General features: G+C 40.4%; 1 protein-coding gene across 2 annotated transcripts in view; it reads left to right on the top strand.

The window, feature by feature from the left end:
• Positions 1-18962, top strand: part of LOC112986455 (multiple epidermal growth factor-like domains protein 6) — a 213383-nt gene that overhangs the window by 117945 nt on the left and 76476 nt on the right. The gene's annotated exons all lie outside the window — the stretch shown is intronic.

The following is an 18962-nucleotide window of genomic DNA, read 5'->3' on the forward strand; positions in this document are numbered from 1 at the left end:
CACATACATTTTTGCATTTCAGTCACAATTCCACAGCTAGAGATTAACCGAATAAAAAGGGATTTAAAATCACATGCTCTGTAAACCTATTTGCCTTCTTCCTAGGGGAAATCTAAGTCCCATTATGGGGTAATATTTGTTCTTACACAAAAGCTCAGGTTCAGGACTGACTTTGTGTAAAAACTAAAGCATAGCATAAGCTTATGATAGAACAATTAAGTGAATTATGATTAGATTTCTAAATGATAATCTCATAAACGTAGAGCAGGTGTAAACAAGCCCATCTGATCTCTTGAACTGCATTTGCTACGTTTTTGCATCATGAGATGCAAAGTGTAGATGAGATCAGGTGTGGAGATGTAGCCAAGGCATACGGTATACAGGTCAAAGCAGTTCCTTCTCCTTCTTGCATGCTCTTCCTTACACTTGTAATAAATGTTCTCTGCTATGTGATCTTTTGGGCACTGGCTACGTGCCTAGATGGCACCCTCAATTGTATTTCATTACTGTAGTAAGTATATAGTTGAAGTTTTTTGATTCTCTCAAGATGAAAGGTGTTAGATACATTTTTATTAAATGTATTATCATCTTTTCATAAAAACATCTTCTATGGCTTTTCCTGTTGCATAGTATCTCATAAATTCCTTTCTGCCAGGATTTCATTACACCATTGTCCTTTAACTCCTTTTTTAAGGTTTGATACAAAGCAATGCATTTCTTAGATGTGATTATATTCCTTATCCTAACTTTATAATTTATTCAGCTACGCTCTTTATTCACTAGAAGATTGTAGAATTATTTTCCACAGCAAGCTCTTGTTTGTCACCCCGCTTGACAATGTAAGTAAGATCTAGACGGTTATTTTATTTTGATTGAAGCTTTTCATTATGGTCTTCAATGCTTTCATTTTGGCCTTTTGAGAACTGAAGCCAGAAATACTGGGTGTGATTCACAGATTCCTGCTACTTCACCTCATTCTTCTGTTACCTCTTTTGGGGTCTGTTTGGTAATATGCCTGTGAATGAGCTCATAGGACTGTAGGTTGATAAATACTTACTGTTTTCAGATTTGCTTAAAAGTTTTTCAAAAACTTCAGTTTTTGAAAGCCAGGATCCTGCTCATCTCAATTCAAAATTGTTTAGTGTGAGTGCTGTTTCTGTTAAAATAGTTGTGTTAATAAGTTAAATTAGTGTTTCTTCTGCTCAGTTCTGCTATTCCTTAAATATACTTTACATTCTGTTATTTTGACATTCCTTAAAAACCCAAACAGAGCTTAAGAAATTTAATTCTTCTATCATGTATTATCCAACTAGGAATTACAGAATATATTATTAGCCATTTTGAAACCACTGCTTGAAATCTTCACCCAAAAAAGGGAAATGTGGAAAAAACTGGTTGCCATTCAAGTCATAAAATACTGTAAAAGTAACAGTGACACTAATTACAAGTGAGTCTTAGTGAAGTCGATAATGACAATGAGCATACGGCTATATGGATTTGCACAAGAGACCATCAGCTTCTAGCCATCAGATTTTACAGCCTAAGTGACTTGGTGCTTGACCACTGTTTGAGGGAAAAGTAAGCGTGTGACCTGGTATTTCATTGCTGCCCCTGCACGATGGTTGTGTTGCTCAAAGGTGCCGTTTTACACATGAGGGTAAAACATGATCATTGAGGTTACCCTGGTGTTTTGGAAGAGTAAGGCTTATAGTCATTCTGCATAGTTACGTCCTTTCTTTCCTGATAGCTTCAATACGTTTTATATTACCTTTTAGTCTAAAGTATAGTCTAAAATAGCTGGGTATTACTGTTCTCCTTCCATTATCCATCTCATGGATGGGTTTTATTTCACCGGTGACTGAAAAGAGCAATTGCTGTACAGTTTTTTATAAGCCAAGATACAAGTAAGGCATAACATTATAAAACCACCATAGAAGTAGCGCAGAATTTTATTCAGTAGGTCATTATTAGTGCAAAGCTTGATACTGTTTTTCAGAAACAAAACAGAATATCCTTCTGACAAAAAGGAAAGGTATTGTCAGAAGTAACCATATATTTCTTTAAAACTGTTGTTAGTCATTCAGAGCTCTTCAATGCTGAGGAGCGGAAAGTGGATAAAAATTAACGAATCCAGCTATATGATGAAGTACACCACTGACTTTGCCAATAATAGCTGTTCTTTTTGTGAGCAGTTTCAGGAGGTCCAAGGGCCTTATCTCACAGTGGACGATGAAAGAGTTGAGGATGCTCAGGCTCTCCAACTTCTGTGGCATCAAAGGTGTCTGCAAGGCACAAGGGGCTGCGTGAATACAAACAAGAAAACAGCAAAAAATAGGCAATATAAGCTTAAAACAAGTTACGGCAATCAGCATTAACTAAGCATTTGCTTTCTGCCATGGTTTGGTTGTTAGCTAAGCGAGCTGTAGGGGCAGGGGATCGAACGGTACAGCTGCAGGCTCTGTAGCCCTTCTCAGTCCCATAAGGACCTTCTCTAACCAGTCGTGGGCTCTCACGGCAGGATCTATGATTCAGAATTATATGTTGTGATATCTTACTTCACTATCTTATTTCTCTGCAATGAGTGACACTACCATCAAGAAGCAAGTTGTAGGAAAGTGAAAGCATGTGCATCTGTATAGAAGTGCCAGAGGGCTGATTTGATTAGCCTTTCAAAACTAATTATATACCTGTTGTTCTGCAGCATTTTATCTCCCATGTTCATGGACAGACCTACTTAAGTTTTCTTATCTGACATAGTTTTCTTGCAAATAGTTGAATTTTGACATAAAGCTCATGCTTACCTCTGACTCTTTGTACTTACTAATGAGAAAACCCTCTGATTTCAGTGGGAAAGGATTTGGATTTAATCACTGCACAAATGATGCAACAAATTAATAGTTGACATTTATTAGGATATGACTGTTGGTCTGATTCTGCAGCATATGCATCCGTACTGGAGCACAGAATTTTTGGGAGCGCTCTTGTTAACATCAGGGGCTGAATTTGCTCAAGAAAACGTGGTCTGAGTTAGAGAGGGGAAGTGCATGTGTGTGTGTGAAAAAGCCCAGTGCCTTGCGCCTCTATCTGTAGAATTTGCAGTATTCATTTAATAAAGGCTTTGCGGCTCAGAAATGCTACGTGTTTCATGCTTCTGTCTCTGGTCTGCGGAGTAACTGAGGCAAATCAGCCTCTTTATGCCATACCTCCTTATTTGTTCAGCAGAGGGAACACTGACTTCTTCTGTGGTACAATGAGATCTATAGATATTCTTATTTTGTATTTTATATTAACGCAACGCAATTCTACCTGAACATCATAAAAAGGGAGAATGGTGTTTTCCAAACTTAAATCCAGTTTTAAAACTCAGCTACCAGTACAAGTCCAGATTTGTAAAGCATGCTCAGTCTACTATTTTACACTTGAATAAGCTATAGAAGTCCAATAAAAATGGCCATGACCTTATGTTAACCTTCTTTGATAGACTGTCATTTCTTATTTATATTATTGTGTTCTCATCTGTCAAGGCAACTGGAAGAAGTTAGACACAAGTGAAGTCATGTGATTAGCCATTGATGAAAAGAAGCTTTTATTTTACTGATTAGGGTAGCACTCGGATCTCTGTAACCTGATCCGCGGGCATCCCTGGGGATGTTAGTCAAACTTCGGAGCCTTGGCAGCTTTCCTGACCTTTGCCAGCTCGACTCCTGGGACGGCTGCATCCCGAGACGGTGTGTGACTCCGCAAGGCCACCGCTGTTTACCCAAGTAATATAATAGTCATTGGTGTCAGCGATTTATCTTGATTTCATGTCTGATGGAAACTCTCTAAACACGGTTTCTAAAGAGGAGTTAATAGCTTGACTAAAAGGAATACTGGAGGATTTGTCTAAGAGAAAGAAAGTGTCTACTAAAATGACCTCAGCATTTATTTAGTCTGTAAGGTTTGAGGCTTCGGTCATAATTTGTTCTTGTGAAACTTTGTATTTTTGCCAGAGAGGGTGAACACACTAATTCTGCGCTTTGGGCTGTTTACCTTACCCACCAAATCAATGCACCAAGCTTCTGCTATGTACCATGAAGAACCGAAGGACCTAACAGTTTGCACCTCTAAGGAAACGACGAGGAGCAAAGTGAGATAATGCCAAAGAGTGAAGTTACTGTAGACTACTTCATCATAGTCGTCTTATTTTTAATAGAAGTGGTGTGTCCGCTGGAGCAATTTAGGATACTTTTGCAGTAGTTCTTGTCTTAGAAATTTCCATTTGACTCATAATATTATGACACGCCGCTAAACAGATCTACTCTTAGGTATTTTCAGGAACACGTCATTAGAAAAAGAATAAGGAAAATATATGATATTTTATAGGAAGAAAAGTAGACTGGTTCTGATTACACATACAACAAGTTTCACTCAGCATAAACTCCAAACTCACATCTGTATGAGGTAATCCCGCCCGCCCCCAACCATCTTTATCTTTCTCTACTTCAAAATCTCATCTTATGCTACGGAAATAAAACTGTTTGCAGGAATTGTAGCACAATTATCTGTAGCTGAGTTACTGCCCACTTAATTTCCACCTCAGAGAAGAATTAGGGGGACAGGCATCTCCATCTAGTGACCTTATCAGAAGGATAAGGACAATCTTGATAACTATGAAAGATATTTTAATTAGGGTTTTTTTTTTTCAATAACTCAAGAGGGAAGAGAAAAAGAATTGGCAATGAAAAAAGAGCTGGGAATAGAAAAGAGGAAAAAAGTAATTTCTGATATTCCCAACCGTGTCTTTAAGTGCTCTCTGGTACCCTGGGATTCCAAAATGGGTTTGTATAGCTGAGTCAGAAAACTCTTTTAATTGCAAAATGTAAAAAAACCTGTGAAGCATTCTGTCAAAAGCTGAAGAATAAACACTTTCCTCTCCATGAGTTTGTCCATCTGGAATACTGGTAGATGTCAGATCTTTTGAAGTAAATTTAACAAATAGCAATTGCTGCTTTTACATTTAAATATTGCTCTTTTATGATTGTTCCTAATTGTCAAATCAATATCTTTAGTCATAAATAAAGAGCACAATTACCGCTTTTTGATTTCTGATCCCAGTAAGTTTTCTGGAGACTATTGATTTTAGGTAGGAGAACTGTGTATTGTTTGTGCATGACGGCGAAGATGATCTGGGCAGAAACTACCATGAGACTTTCATAGCTGTGTTTGCAAACTTTACTGGGAATTTAACTTAAAATTTTATTTCTGCTCCTCAGTAATTCTTTTGGAAATTCCTGGCTCTCTTGGTGAGCATTTGTCTCTGCTTTTTCAGAAGAGAGGAATGCTGGAGGTCATCCGACTAACCTTTCTTACGCAGTCCTATACTGCGTTAGGAGCCAGCTGGGATCAATAGAGGCAAGTAGCTGTTGCACTCTCTTAGTCAAATAGTGTCATCTTTCTGTGTTTGTCTCTTTATGACAGTATCACAGCAAAAAATTTGCCAAGAATTAGTAGTAGAAATTACACGGCGCCTGTCGGGAGGTAGGCAAGGCTGCGGGTGGCTTCGGCGAGTCCCCTCTCATTTTGCGCAGCGTTCCAGGCCTAATCCATGCAATTACGCGCTGGGGACACATGAACCCTTTCAATCTTATTAAAACGTATCATATACTAAACTCAACAAAATCACGGTCATTTCAGATCTGACCGGTTTTTCTTCAGTCAGTGAAGGAAAGGGGGGGATAGAAGCATCTACTCAAACCGTGGAGGGCAGATAAGGAAAACAGAGTTCTAGCCTATTTTTGGAGCGATGATGTGTCAGTCTCGGTTGAGAAGAGCATCTGATACTCTGAACTTGTATAGGTAATTGTAATGATTTAATTTTGGATTTTAATTGCACTTGTTTAGGTTTTCTCTGAATCATGCTTGACAATTGCTAAATTCACTCCTCTCTTCTCTCATACATTTAGCAAAGTCGACTGTGAACTAAACCACGTAATTCCTCACATACGATGCCCCTCAGGGTAGATGAACTAACAGTTATGACAGCTTCCTCCAAAACGGGTATAGCCATTGAGGAGTGATTTCATTTATCCCGTATGCATTTTTTGATTGATTGGAACTGAGGATAACATGTACAGCCAGAGTTTTCCATCACTTTTTTTAAACAGGAGTTTTATGCAGACCACTTGGTTAGAAATGGCCAGTGTCAAGGGCAATATCTTAATCAGAGGCTCCAAAGCAACAGCAACAGTGAGGAAGTTTAAGGGAGGTTACCTGTATTTGCAGCTTTGGATCTCTGGACAGTCAGACTGGAACCATTTATTGCTCAAGAAGACAACAGCGATTGGTTCAAGGTACTGTGCTTTTTCCATGGAGGAATTTTTTGATCTAGATTTTTCTCTTAGAATGTTTAATTCACCTATAGCATTTTGCTAACAGCTTCTTGCATACACAAAACACGTAACTGTCAGTTTAATTTGCGAATTACATGAGGGTTACATTGAGACTGCAGTGTAATATGGCGTATCAATATGTAATACGTTTCCTGCGGCGTACCTTCTGCTGTGTTCCAGCGCGGTGTGGTATTTAAAAAAGCATGTTATTCATAAACCACAGAAAAAACTGGCAGCCCACTCTGCATTTCAGTTATCAGATGAATTATTGATCACTTAATCTGACATGGGCTGAAAGGGAAAAATTGTTTGTAGATGTCACAGGCCTCCCAGGTAGCAAAAAATGAAGAGTCCCATCTCTACAGGCTCTACTGCTCAAGTCCATATGGCGCTTGAAATCTAACCGTGCGTCAGACCCGATTATAGATTTGTCACGTGGAGGGCTGCCACGCGGCTTCCGAGTCTGTCCTCCGGGCTCTGAAACGCCTCACATGGACTCGACCAGCTGGAAGGAAATACGAGGTGGGAACTGAAGCTTGGTATTATCTTTGGAAAGGAGTGGTTGTGTAAAGTGGAGGGAGAATGACAGTCATTCCCTTCAGAGCTGCTCTGGGTGAGAGCCCAATTTCTGCAATTTTGGATTTGTGCAGAAAGTTTGGCGTGATCAAACACGCTGGCACGAAAACTTTTCTTTGTCCAAACTGCTTGATGCATAAAGCTTTACTGATAGCCTGTGGCTATGAAAATGTTTATGGTTTGGAAGTATTATAATACTTACTACATCAGTGGGGGATTTAATGTGGTTTAATTAATGCATACAAAGAGCTTTGAATATTTAGATGAAAAACACTGTATGACTGTGTAATAGGACTATTATTGTCCAGACAAAATATAGCGTGTAGATTGAAATAATATGACAAAAATGATAGACCGCAGAACAAATATGTTTTGAGACATTTCTAGGGCTCCGATGATTAGTTTATATTAGTTAGATTCTAACATTTATGAATACCTTTGAAAAGGCAGGTTATGGAGAACGTTAACATTCCACTGTGCTGATTGACAATAATTAGTTTATTTTAAAGAAAAGAAGCATGGTATTGTTGCAGCCACCTAATGTGAATTAAAAGCTAGGTAATCTTTTCCGCAGTTACAGAGATACAATGATTGCTGTTGTCAGGGAAGAAAATGTGATTGTACTTTTAAGAATCATTGTGTAGGAAGAGTTTTGCAAGCCTGAAATTGAAGCTCTGGTCATGGTCTTCAAAATTACAGTTAGTAGTAATTTTATGCTGAACCAAGACTTTTGAATACTTAAATTATAGCTTGTTTGTAGCAAGGTATTTACTGGCAAATATAAGCATCTCATAAACAGCACGAGTCATCTTGGTGTTCATTTTGAGCACATCGAAAATGTAGATTGCAACTGAATTACTCTTGTATAGAGAGGCAGGGCTTAGAAACCTTCAATTCATACTTAAAATGGGAATTATGAAAGGAAAAATGCACACGTTTGCCTTTCGGAGGAGAGTATTGTGCAGAGTGAGTCTTGCTTTTTGTCTAGCTTTGGCCGCAGGCTATGTAAACAATGACAAGCAGCAGATGCTGAGATATGGGGAAGTAGAGCTCCTGCCTGTTGCTTATATATCTCTTTAGTAGCATCTAATACCATTCTTCACGGGGACAACTAATAAACCCCCCATTTTTTATTGAAACACCCGTGGGTTTTGTGAGCCATCTGATATATACTTAAAAAGCTTTAAAACAATATGTGATAAAATCTGGGACAAACAGAAATCTGTCAGCTTCTCTGTTGAAAGCATTGGCCCAAAGGAAGTGATCCAGACATGGCTGTGAGATCAGGAGCTGCTGGGAAGGCTACGGTTTGTTATTAAAAGATCAGTAGTTTGATCAACATTGTATTGGATTACTCAAACTTCAATTACATGAGTACCTGGGGGCTTTAACTGTGATTTATTAGAAGACCAGCTTGAAATACACCTGCCTTCATTGCATGCTGGTTCTTGGAAAACCCACCTGAGTACCTCGCTAGCAGTTACTATTCCAAAAGGGATTCAATGTCAGTGAAGGAGTTCAAAAATGACTAATAAAAACGGAGCAATCAGGTGATTAATTTGATGTCATTATAATCTCAGGGAAAAAAAAGAGGAATCTTCTGTGCTTAGTGACAAAATTCGTTAGGATCCAATGCTGCAAGCTGGTATGGACAGGTCTGGGATGTGTTAGTGCCACTTCTTTCCTCTTGTGGGTGAATCTCTGCAGAGTCACGACTAATGTGTGTCACAAGGAAGAAGAACAAGAAAATCTGTGTAACATACTGTCTTATATTGGCTGACAATTTATGTTGTAGATGATCAGCCTGAAATTATGATAGCTCCAGAGGGGAAACTACTCTTTGTGGATGCTTCTTGAGGAAGCATCGTATGAACTAATGGCTGTAGAGCAATTTCAGTGAACCAGTTTTTACAGAAAATGGAGCGGAAGGTGCTCTGTTCTCGTTCATGTGAGATTCTCGGAGACGTGAAGCTCGGAGGCTTATTTCTCTGCCTGTTTCCTAGCCCCCACCCTCCAAACTAGCTTGGCGTTATAATGCAAAAGCAGGCCTGTCTTGGAGAGTAATGATAGCATTGCCTGCGTTTTGCATGTTGAACAAAACACTTCTGATTGGCAACTGCTCCACCCAAACCAATTATTACGGAGATTGGCTTACGTCCCAGTCAGTTTGCGAGACAAATTCCTCCATGTGATGGCATAAAGCTTTTTACCAACCAAAGTAGGACATTTGTCACAAACAGCATTCGTGTTGCAGACAAGCAGGATGTATGTACTGTAAGCTGGAAGCAGATCAGATTATGAAGGTATTTGCATAATTATCATTTTCTCTTGCATATTTTACTGCGTATGGAAAAGACATTTCTTTATACATCCTACTGTAGTAAAGGCACTTACTGAGCTCAGCAAGCAGGCATTAATATTGCTGCTAACAGAAAACAGATGTTCTCATCAAATCAGTCATTTTTCTCCGTTTTTATTCTATAACTGTATTTTCAAAATATCATGCCCTGCTGAGAGAAGATGCTGACGGCCCAACACAAACTGCCTTAGTACTACTTAGATTTGAATCTGTACAAGGAGTTTAGGCTGTACCATGCTGTCACCTATTAGGTACATCTCCTTGTAGATATCCTGTCTTCCCTTGCCACCCTCCTGCCTCCCGGCATGGCCTGACTGCATTGTGCTGAGGAATAGTATTTAAAAATTGATGGTATGACGTGCTCCCATAACAATTTTCCTTCTGCTATTATGCCCCACATCAGAAAATCTCGCCTTAGCACTGCGGTGAGCCTGCTGATGCTAGTGATCTCAAAGTCTCTCTCCTAAGCAGAAATGGCGAGTTTAATTACTGCGTTTCAAAACATTACTGCGGTGCACGGGCAAGTCTTCCTCTTCCAGCTCCACCGTTTGCAACAGGTGTGTTCACTTTTTATTCAGCATTTCCTGCGTAAAAGATCAGTGAGGCTTTTTTCTTCAGTATATATATTTTTTTTAGTTCATAAGTTATATGTTTGAGTTCTCATTCTTCAAATTGTATTCCCTTGTTACTTCACGTAGTCAGTCACTTATCCTTGCACCACTTTTTCACTGAGAGCTGATGTCCATGTGTGTGGAGATCCACAGCAATTGGAGTCATCAAGTGTGTACTGTTGCCAAAACATCTAGTAGTATAACCCCAATGTGGAGGCTGATAATCCTTCCTTTATGGCTTTACTTCTCTAAGATGCTCTGTACTACTCCATGATTCAGAAGCAGATTATTCTTTCTCGTGTTAAAGACTACAAGTGAGGAAAAATCTTCAGCTCTGCATTGCGAAAAGGTGGTGAAAAGTATTTCCTCACTGTTATGTGAAAACATCATAGTGCTGTCTGAGGGTCTGTCCAGGAAAGTTATCGTGTTCCTTTAATTTCTACTCTGATTTTTTTGCAAATCATCTCGTCCCAATAATTGCTTTAAAACCATATTTGTATGTGTATATTTAATGAAGAGTGCCTTCAAACTCTAATTAGGGCTGCTTGACTCCAAAGCAGTTTACATATCACAGGCTTACACAGCTATCAAACAGATGCTTCTCCTTTTTTTCATTGAACTGACATTTTCATTTTCTCTGCATATTTTGAGGACTGAACAGTGATGTGTTTTGACTCCTGAGGCTACAGACAATATCAAAATGAGGATTAGAAATGAAGCTTTACCTGTCAATTAAGTTGTTAAGCTTGTCCTCCACAGCGTCTGCACTTTCAAATGGCCTGTTTATTGAATTTGAAATAGTTTTCATTTTTGACCTTGTTTAAATTGAATGGACAGTTCTAATTATAATCAGTTTTCAGCTGCAACATATGGCTTGCATATAGAAATGTGGATGAAGGGCTCTTGACTGTTTATTGAGTTAAACCACTGTTAAATGTCTCAGGAGAGATTGGCATGTCAGACGTCGGATGCAAGCAGAAATCAAAAGCACAGATACTGGCCATTTTCTTCCTTTCGCATCGCTGTGTCCAGGAGATACGTGCTTGAGGAGCACCTGAGAAATGAACAGTGACTGAGGAATCCAGGCATCAGGGAGGTGAAATCACCACTTTCTGTTGTTGGACTGTGTCAGGCTTCGCGGGAAAGCAGTATCCCCCCAAAGTGGTCTTAGAGCCTCTTCTCCCTGCTGCATCCCCCTCAGTAAATTAATTCAAGTCAGTTACCAGGACCTTCTGCAAATCAAATATCATTTTTTGGAAATGTCTATGACCTCTGCTAATAGGGCTGTGTGATATCTCACAGTAATTTATTAATGTATTTATTGTCCAGTAAGGCCAGGAAATTGAATCCAGGTCTTTAAGACTTTGTCAGCTGGATCGTCGCTCTCGGTGCTCCTAGATGTGTCCCCCTGCAAGCCGTTGCCGCTGCTGAGCCCGTCCCCTGGGGCAGAGTCCAGTAGATGACTGCTGTTAAGCCTTTCCCAGTGCCGTGGGCCCTGCCCTGCTGTGTTCTTGAAGACAGAGGAACGTGGGGCGATGAGAAGGGACCCTACCAGGCACAGCCAGAAGTCGCGGGGAGCTCCGTGGCAAAAGGGCTGCAATGCGGGCAAGGTACCCTGTGTGGGGCAGAGCATACCTCTTTGCAGCGCGAATCGCCAAGGGGTCTGAAGAGAGGTGACACTCTGCAAGACAGAGGACCTGAGCAAAAAAAGCTTTTTCAACGCCATCGATTTTAAGGGGAAGGTAAATAACTACATAACTTGGAAGGCCTGTTTCTGGGCATAGCTAATGGGATAGCCTTGCCAAAATAGGTGCTGGTTAAAGCTTTTTTGTCCTTAATCCCGGGCAAAGAAGCAGCATAGTGCAAAACTCACTGCTCTAATAAGGGTCCTCTTTCACTGTGGAATTGGTTCTCGGGGACTAAATTGGGTAAGGAATCTCTTTACCATGCTTTTTAACCACTCTCTTATCAGACTTGACATGCTCCTTTCACTACGATTTGCTCAAGCTATTCCATTAATTTTGTTGTAGCAAGCTTGTCTCAGACACCTGTGACTTACTGAAATTTAAGTAAGCTTCAGCAGTGATTTGAGCTAACCTGGCTGACTTTGAAGCAAAGCAGACAATGGATGCTCATATAATCCATTGGAGAGGCCAGAAAAGGGCAGAAACAAACAGCTCAAGAGCAAAAATAAATGCCTAGGAGCAGGAACAGTTTAAAATGGCCCAGCTAGCTCCACAGGATACATTTATCTATGCTGAAAGCTGTTTCACAAAGGTATTTGAACACCAGTTTCTAGTAGACCACTCAGAAGGAGAGCTTATAACATACATACCTGTTTTGTTTAAAAAAATATATATATAAAGATATATATATATATAAAAAACAAACCCAGACTTCAAGGAAGACTAACAGCTATTGCAAATTGCTCTCTTCCCAGCTGAGTTTGGTTCAGTGAAACAAACACTTTTTCAAATTAACAATAATTCTGCTTTTTCTTGGGGATATTTAGGCTCCAGTTTTGACCAGACTTCAGGTTTGTTGTATTTTCTTCTTAAAATCAATACTAATGTGAAGCCTCTTTCATAGTTGAAGAAATAAGGCAAATACGTTACTAGGAACAAGAATTTCAAAACTCCTCCCATCAAACTTTGAAAATGGGATAGATTGTTTTAACATTTATGCTTCAAGAGCAAACCATGCCCTCATTACTAGTACGTACATTTGTGAATGGATTCACATTGCTTGTCAAATGATGGATGTTTTTGAATTCAAGACTTGAGGAAATTACTTGACTTTAGGGGAGCTGGCGGTTGAATCTTGTATAAATTTATCTACTAACAGGACTAGTGGTTCTTATGTTATGCTTTCATAAAGTTTTAAATGAGTTCTAACTTTTGAGATCAGCTTATGAATGTCTAGGGCCAAGCCTGTTCCCCTTGCCTCCTTAAGCATCTAAGTTATTGAATTTAGAAACACGTCAAATTAGTGTGTTTAAATTCCACCATGTGAATTCGTGGGGAAAGACCATATGATATTTTCACTTTGTAATTTGCATGAGGTTTAAACATCCTTTGGAATATGTAAAACAGACTAATCACAGTGCAGTGGCAAAGAACAGAAGGAGAGCACTATCATGCATCTCTGGTGACTTCTCATTTTAAATATCAGAATAAGGGAGTTCTCGTGCCCGCCGTACCAAATGGGCTGCAGCTCAACGGGCTGAAGCGACTAGGCAAGCTACTGAGGTCGAGCGGGTGGTAAACCTGATGTTTGGTAACTTCAATTCCAAATAAATGTGTGAGCTGAACAGTTAGCTGCTCGTGGTGATTTTAAATGCAACCACTTAATGTTTCTTTTTGTGGTTCTTTGTATAACATCCCATCTTCCCTTCCTTCTCTGGCACTACAGTGACTGTACCCCTGTCTTTGATCCTCACCATGTTGTGTGCGGACTTAAGGCCTGCAGAGCCGCCTGGTCTAACGAAGAGACAAAACCCTGACTTTGCTAAATCCTAGGAGGCTGCTGCAAGAGGTACACCATGCTTCCAGTCTGTGATCAGGACTTTTTAGAAATAATTACTGTAATTATTTATAATTATAATTTAACATTATAAATTTAAAACCACCAGCATAAACCATCCTCCGAATCAAAGGAGCTAGGGTTTTGTGTTTTGCTGCTTCTGTTGGTTGCAGCCTTTTTGCAATAAGCTGGGTTTATTGTGGCGAATGAAAACCGTTAATAGGCACGTGTAATTCATTCCACTTCTGTGTGGTATTTCTTAGGCATCTTGTGAAAAGGATGTAGCTATGCTTCTGTTAAAGTCACCTGTGTGGGCAGTATGTGTTGTTCTGCATCCCCCGAGCACGGGCAGTTGTGCCAGCACGTGCAGGTGAGGCTCTGACTCGGCTGATCTTAACTGGGCGAAAGTAAAGCCTGGCTACTTATGTGTGTGGATTACCTGGCATGCACTGAAGCCAAATTACACATTTGCAGTATAAGGGCCATAGTGCTTGCTTTGAGTGAGATTGTGTCTGGCAGCAACTTCCAGCTTGACGTGAATCTTTTCATCCCTGTCAAGTCACATGTATTTGCTGGGTGGGTGACACGCACAGCTTAAATTTATTCAGTCTCTGCCTCTCTCGGCGTTGTTCTTTGCAGCCGGACTGTGCTTGCTGGAGGGGGATTTTTAGTTTGTCAGTTTACCACCATTCACATCATCTACAGTGATGAACCTAAGAACTGAACTGATGTGCTAATGGAGAGGACAGATTATGCTGTCCTTTTAAGATGACCTCTAAAAAAGTCACCTTCCATCCCCTGGCATGCACAAATGCTTCAAGTCTGTTCTGTGGTTGTAGGGCATGTCTGAAGTGCTCCCACATTCAAGCTGTGATTTCTTTCTGGGGTAGCATCTGCATCTAAGAGCTCTCCACCATTTACCTGGGTGTGGGCCACTCTGCTCTACAGCTGCTTGCAATGGGGTGGTAGCATGGCTTCAGTTTACGGGGCTCCAGTACAGGGAACCCTCCACCATTTTGCCCTAAGTGCCTCTTTCTCAGACTTCTTGTTTCTGGGGCATTTCCACTTTCTACCCTTTCCTCCTGAAAACTTCACAGCATTTCAGATCGCTTCAGCTCGCACCGAAGAGTGCACTATAAAGAAGAAATTTGCTCCCTGCTTACCTGTCCGAAGGTACCGGCTCCAGACAGTCATCAATCTGTGGATGCTTTTTTCCAGTCGAGGGACACAAAGCCGGTTCATTTGTCATCCAGGGGAAATGCCACTGGCTCAGGGAAGTCAGCTGAAAGGTAAACTCTGCTGTCCCACCCCGTGCCTGGTTAGACCTCGCGTTGTGCTGTCACTGCGCGTTCGGCAAAATGGCCTTTCTGTAAATGCCGTTCTTCTGACGCCTTGAAATGTCACCTCTCTTTCCATTCAGGGATTCCCAAAATGCTTACTGACAGGTTGCCCAGCCCAAAGGAGAAGAGCGAACTCAGGCCTGCAACAAAGCCTCTATTATAAATAATCTTATGCCCAGCCTTTCATTTTACTAAAAATGTGCAAGTAGGAGAAAGTGTGCAATGAACTTGACGGGAGAGGATCTTTTTGTCATGTGCTTGTAGTTTCCAAGCAGCTGCACAAATAAGCAGGAAAGCAGGGTATGAGAAAAGTGATGAAAGTTGCAGATACTGACCTTAGGAAGAAACAAGGAGAGAAACATTCTTGCACTTCTTTAAAAAAAAAAAAAAAAAAAAAAAAAAAAAAAAAAAAAAAAAAAGGAATTTAAAAGAAAAGCAGGCTTTTCTCTAAGTATTTCTGCAGGCATTTTGAGATCTGAAGTGGCAGTTGTCCTACACCAGAGCCCAAATGTACTCATGTGACTGCGGAAGAGAAAAAGAGGGTTATGGATGTATCGTTCTGCAATAATATGGAAGAGAGGACGATGTCTTAGTCTTGGGAGCGGTGACTGCAGAAACTGCTGGACAGGTTCCTTGAAGAAGAAGGATTTAGGAGGAAATAGGACTTGGGCTTTCATGAAGTATCTATCCAATGGTTATCAACAAGGACGAGCGCTTTCAGTTCCTTTTTGAGGCTCGTGACTGTTCAGGTACTTGTTAGGTGCCGGTTTAAGGGCGTAACGTGGTTTCCAGTGCAAGCACAGGCGCCTTTGGCAGCCGCAGCTCCCTGCGTTCAGAGACGTGGGAGCTGTGGCTCTGCAGCCTGCCCGGGGCTGTGGCAACCCGCAGCCTGTTCTCGACCCAGGAGGATTGCTGGGGTTTTGAAAGGGGAGAACTCAAAAACTGAGAGCTGAAAAATAGCCCACCTGCCCACAGGTATGTCGGCCTTGCATGATACGGGCAAGAAAGAGAGGAAAGATAATAAACGGAAGGAATACACAAATATTCAAGCCTACCCAATCCAAAAATTGGAACCACTTTTTTCTACTTTTTATATTTCTTTAATTTTGCTTGTTGTTTACCTTTTATAATGGTTTAAAAGGCTAAGATGTTAGTAGGGAATAGGTATGACAACATCCTGCATTTTTTTCCCTTTATAAAAACATAATTGCAGGTCCACTAATTATCTGTGTTTCTGGTTAACACTGCTACCTGTTTATTTTTAGGGAACTGGTTGATCATAGCTGTGCATAAACATTTTAGTAATGATACTAAAAAAGAAATACGCAGTAAGCTGTGCACAGATGCCACTGACATGACGACCCTGAATTCCAAGGAGGTAATCCCAGAGCTCTGTATTTAAACAGGTATTTGGCAAGGAAGTCGGACTCTTACTGGTGTGGACTGTCAGATGAACTGAGGACAAAATTCCCAGATTAGCAGAGCCCCGGTTCAGGGTCTAGAGGACTTAGGTGCAGCTTCATTGGTGCAATCTGCCCTTGGGAAGGGCACAATGCGGAAAGCAGCTCATACATTTTTATACTGTGTCCCCTTTGCCCGTGCTCAGGGCTTGATGTACATCTTCTCGGCATGCCCAAGAGGTCAGTTTGCAGCTGAAATAGCATACAGCTTGGAAACATGTAGGACTGAGTTTTGGGTTGTACAATTTATCATAAGGCTATTCCCACTAGGTTCTTTGTTCTTCATGACAACCGGGTAAATTGGGACTTGATCCCTATAAATCCTGGTATTGCGTGGTGGTGTGGATGTAGGTAGTGTGCTGCCTACAGAGGGCTTGGAAAGCAGAGAGACCTTCAGTGGGGAGTCTCAGATGTTCCTCTGAATCTTTCATATGTGGATAGGAGGGTATTCACATACTGACCGCTTTATTCACCTCGCAGCATGATCCCCTTCTCAGAATCGCTTTGGGCAGCGCAGAATTCCCACTGTGACCTTCCCTTTCGATGGATTGCTCTCGCTCCCCTTTCTGGACGTGCAGTTGCTTTCATCACCGTATGGCTTGCGATAAGCAAACCTTAAGTGGCTTGGAATTTGGGTTAGTTCAGATAAGCGTCCTAAATCGTAACTATAGAAAGTTACTGTGGAGGTGTTTTAGTTTGATCTGCAGTAGAAAATAATCCAAATTTAATTATAGTGTACTGTTAAATAGATACAATCTCCTGTAATCCCGTGTGGATTGACTTTATAATTGTTAAAGAATTTTATATTTCTGTAGTTATTCCTACATGGAAAAAGAAATGGCTACTTATATACCTCTAAAAATATCTGTTGTTTTCCTGGTATATATGTCTTTTATGAGTGTAAGTGTTTTGGTACAAAGATCAAAACAGGTTATACTTTTTAAGCTTGCAAGTGTGGATTTAGCATTTAGGTTAGTGTCTACTTTGCAGAATACTTTCCAGACAAAATAATTAAGGCATTTTTCTTCTGTAATTGGGGGCAAAGTTGTTTCCTGTCCCTGAGATGTAGGAGACACTGAAAGGCAACTGTGTATTGCATTTTTCCATATTATATCTGGAGTACATGAAGGAATCTTTCAACATTTAGTCCTTAAAATATTGATCTTGCAGAGAAAGCTTTCGACTAAAAAGAATTGTCTGCCATCAAAGGCGCTATTCATACGGCATCCTGAGCAGATGCTCCTGGAATTGCATCGCAAGCTTATTGATCTCGCTCCCGTTCCTCCCCACCTGGTTGTGGGGAGGCGGGCACCGTTGCATACAGCTTTTATATACAGGTATTTCAGGGTCTTTTGTTTTTCATTTAATTATTTTGCCCTCAGCTCCTCTTGCTGGGCCTAGAAAGGTGTTTTATGAAGCAAATAAAGTATATATGTTGTCCCTAACGTATTTTGGTCAGGTATTTTCTTTTGTCTCTTAATGAGTGCCTAAAGTTAGGCCTCCAAACCCTCCTTAAATGCCAAAATAAATTGTCTGCCTTTGAGAAGCACTCGGCTCTCTGAAGCCCCGTGGAAGTTGAACTGGCAGTTCTTGAAACGGAGGTGTCATGAAGGAGACGTTAATGAAGAAGGTGGGTGGCAGAGGGTCTGATGATACGTGCCTTCAGCTCAGGTGAGATGTTGACCTCTCTGGATGGAGTTTGAGAACTGCACTCCTGGATGCGGAGCTCCTTTGCAAATCAAGTCACTTGTTTAAACGTTCAAATAGAGAGGACGTGACTTGCTCGTTTTTATCATCTCGACTCTTTTTTCTCCTTTGTAAAAGTGCTGATACCCAAATTGAAAGCTGTATTTGATATATTAGAGAATTTCTGTAGCTGGTTGTATCCTATAAAATTAATATATGGAAATTCACAGCAAGTGAGATTATTGAGGTACAAGTACCATAATATGGTATACTGTATAGTTCAGCTGCTTCCTTGTTATGTTTTTCTGAACCTTTTTGCTTATTTTAGTTCTGTGATACTCAGGACAGTTTCCTGGGTTTGCTTTTATCCTGGTATTTTTCAGCAGAGCATTTTTTAACAGTACAGTGTTCAACAAGATGAATAACACTTTCTATTTACTGTTTACATTAAAAAATGAAACTTCTATTTAAAAAAAAGGAGTATTCCAGACGTCTCCAGGCTGCAGGAAATGTATCTAGTGTACAGACTAATAAAAGAGCAAATTTAGCAGAAGGGTAAGAAGTGGCACACGCTAGCAAGTGATCTGAATTTAAACACTAGTGAACATGAGGACTTCATTTTAGATGAGTGAAATTCACATGTAAAGTATTAAAATTTAACTTTATAACTACATTTCCTCAGGACCAGGACGTTCGGTGTTTCCAAATCATCTTTAAACCTTCCTTTTTCATTTAATTTTGATTAGATTTTCCCAAATGGAATAAACATAAACACACAAAAAATGTAAACCATAAAAGCGAAATACAAAGCAGATATATCAACAGTAAAAATATGAAAGCCAGATCCCTTTTTTCTCAAGTGCAATATGGGGGAAAAATCCTCTGTGTGTTCTCGTTTCCGTGCTCCTCTCGGCTCCGCCTGCCTTGCTCGGTCGCTGGCCCCTTTCCCGCAGCGGCACTTCTCCTAGGTGACCCTTATTTCCAAAGACTTGTTAGCTGGTTCTTGTGGCCATGACATCCACATGCCAATCAAATGT

This window comes from Dromaius novaehollandiae, chromosome 9, assembly GCF_036370855.1.
Source record: "Dromaius novaehollandiae isolate bDroNov1 chromosome 9, bDroNov1.hap1, whole genome shotgun sequence".
Taxonomy (NCBI): Eukaryota; Metazoa; Chordata; class Aves; order Casuariiformes; family Dromaiidae; genus Dromaius; species Dromaius novaehollandiae.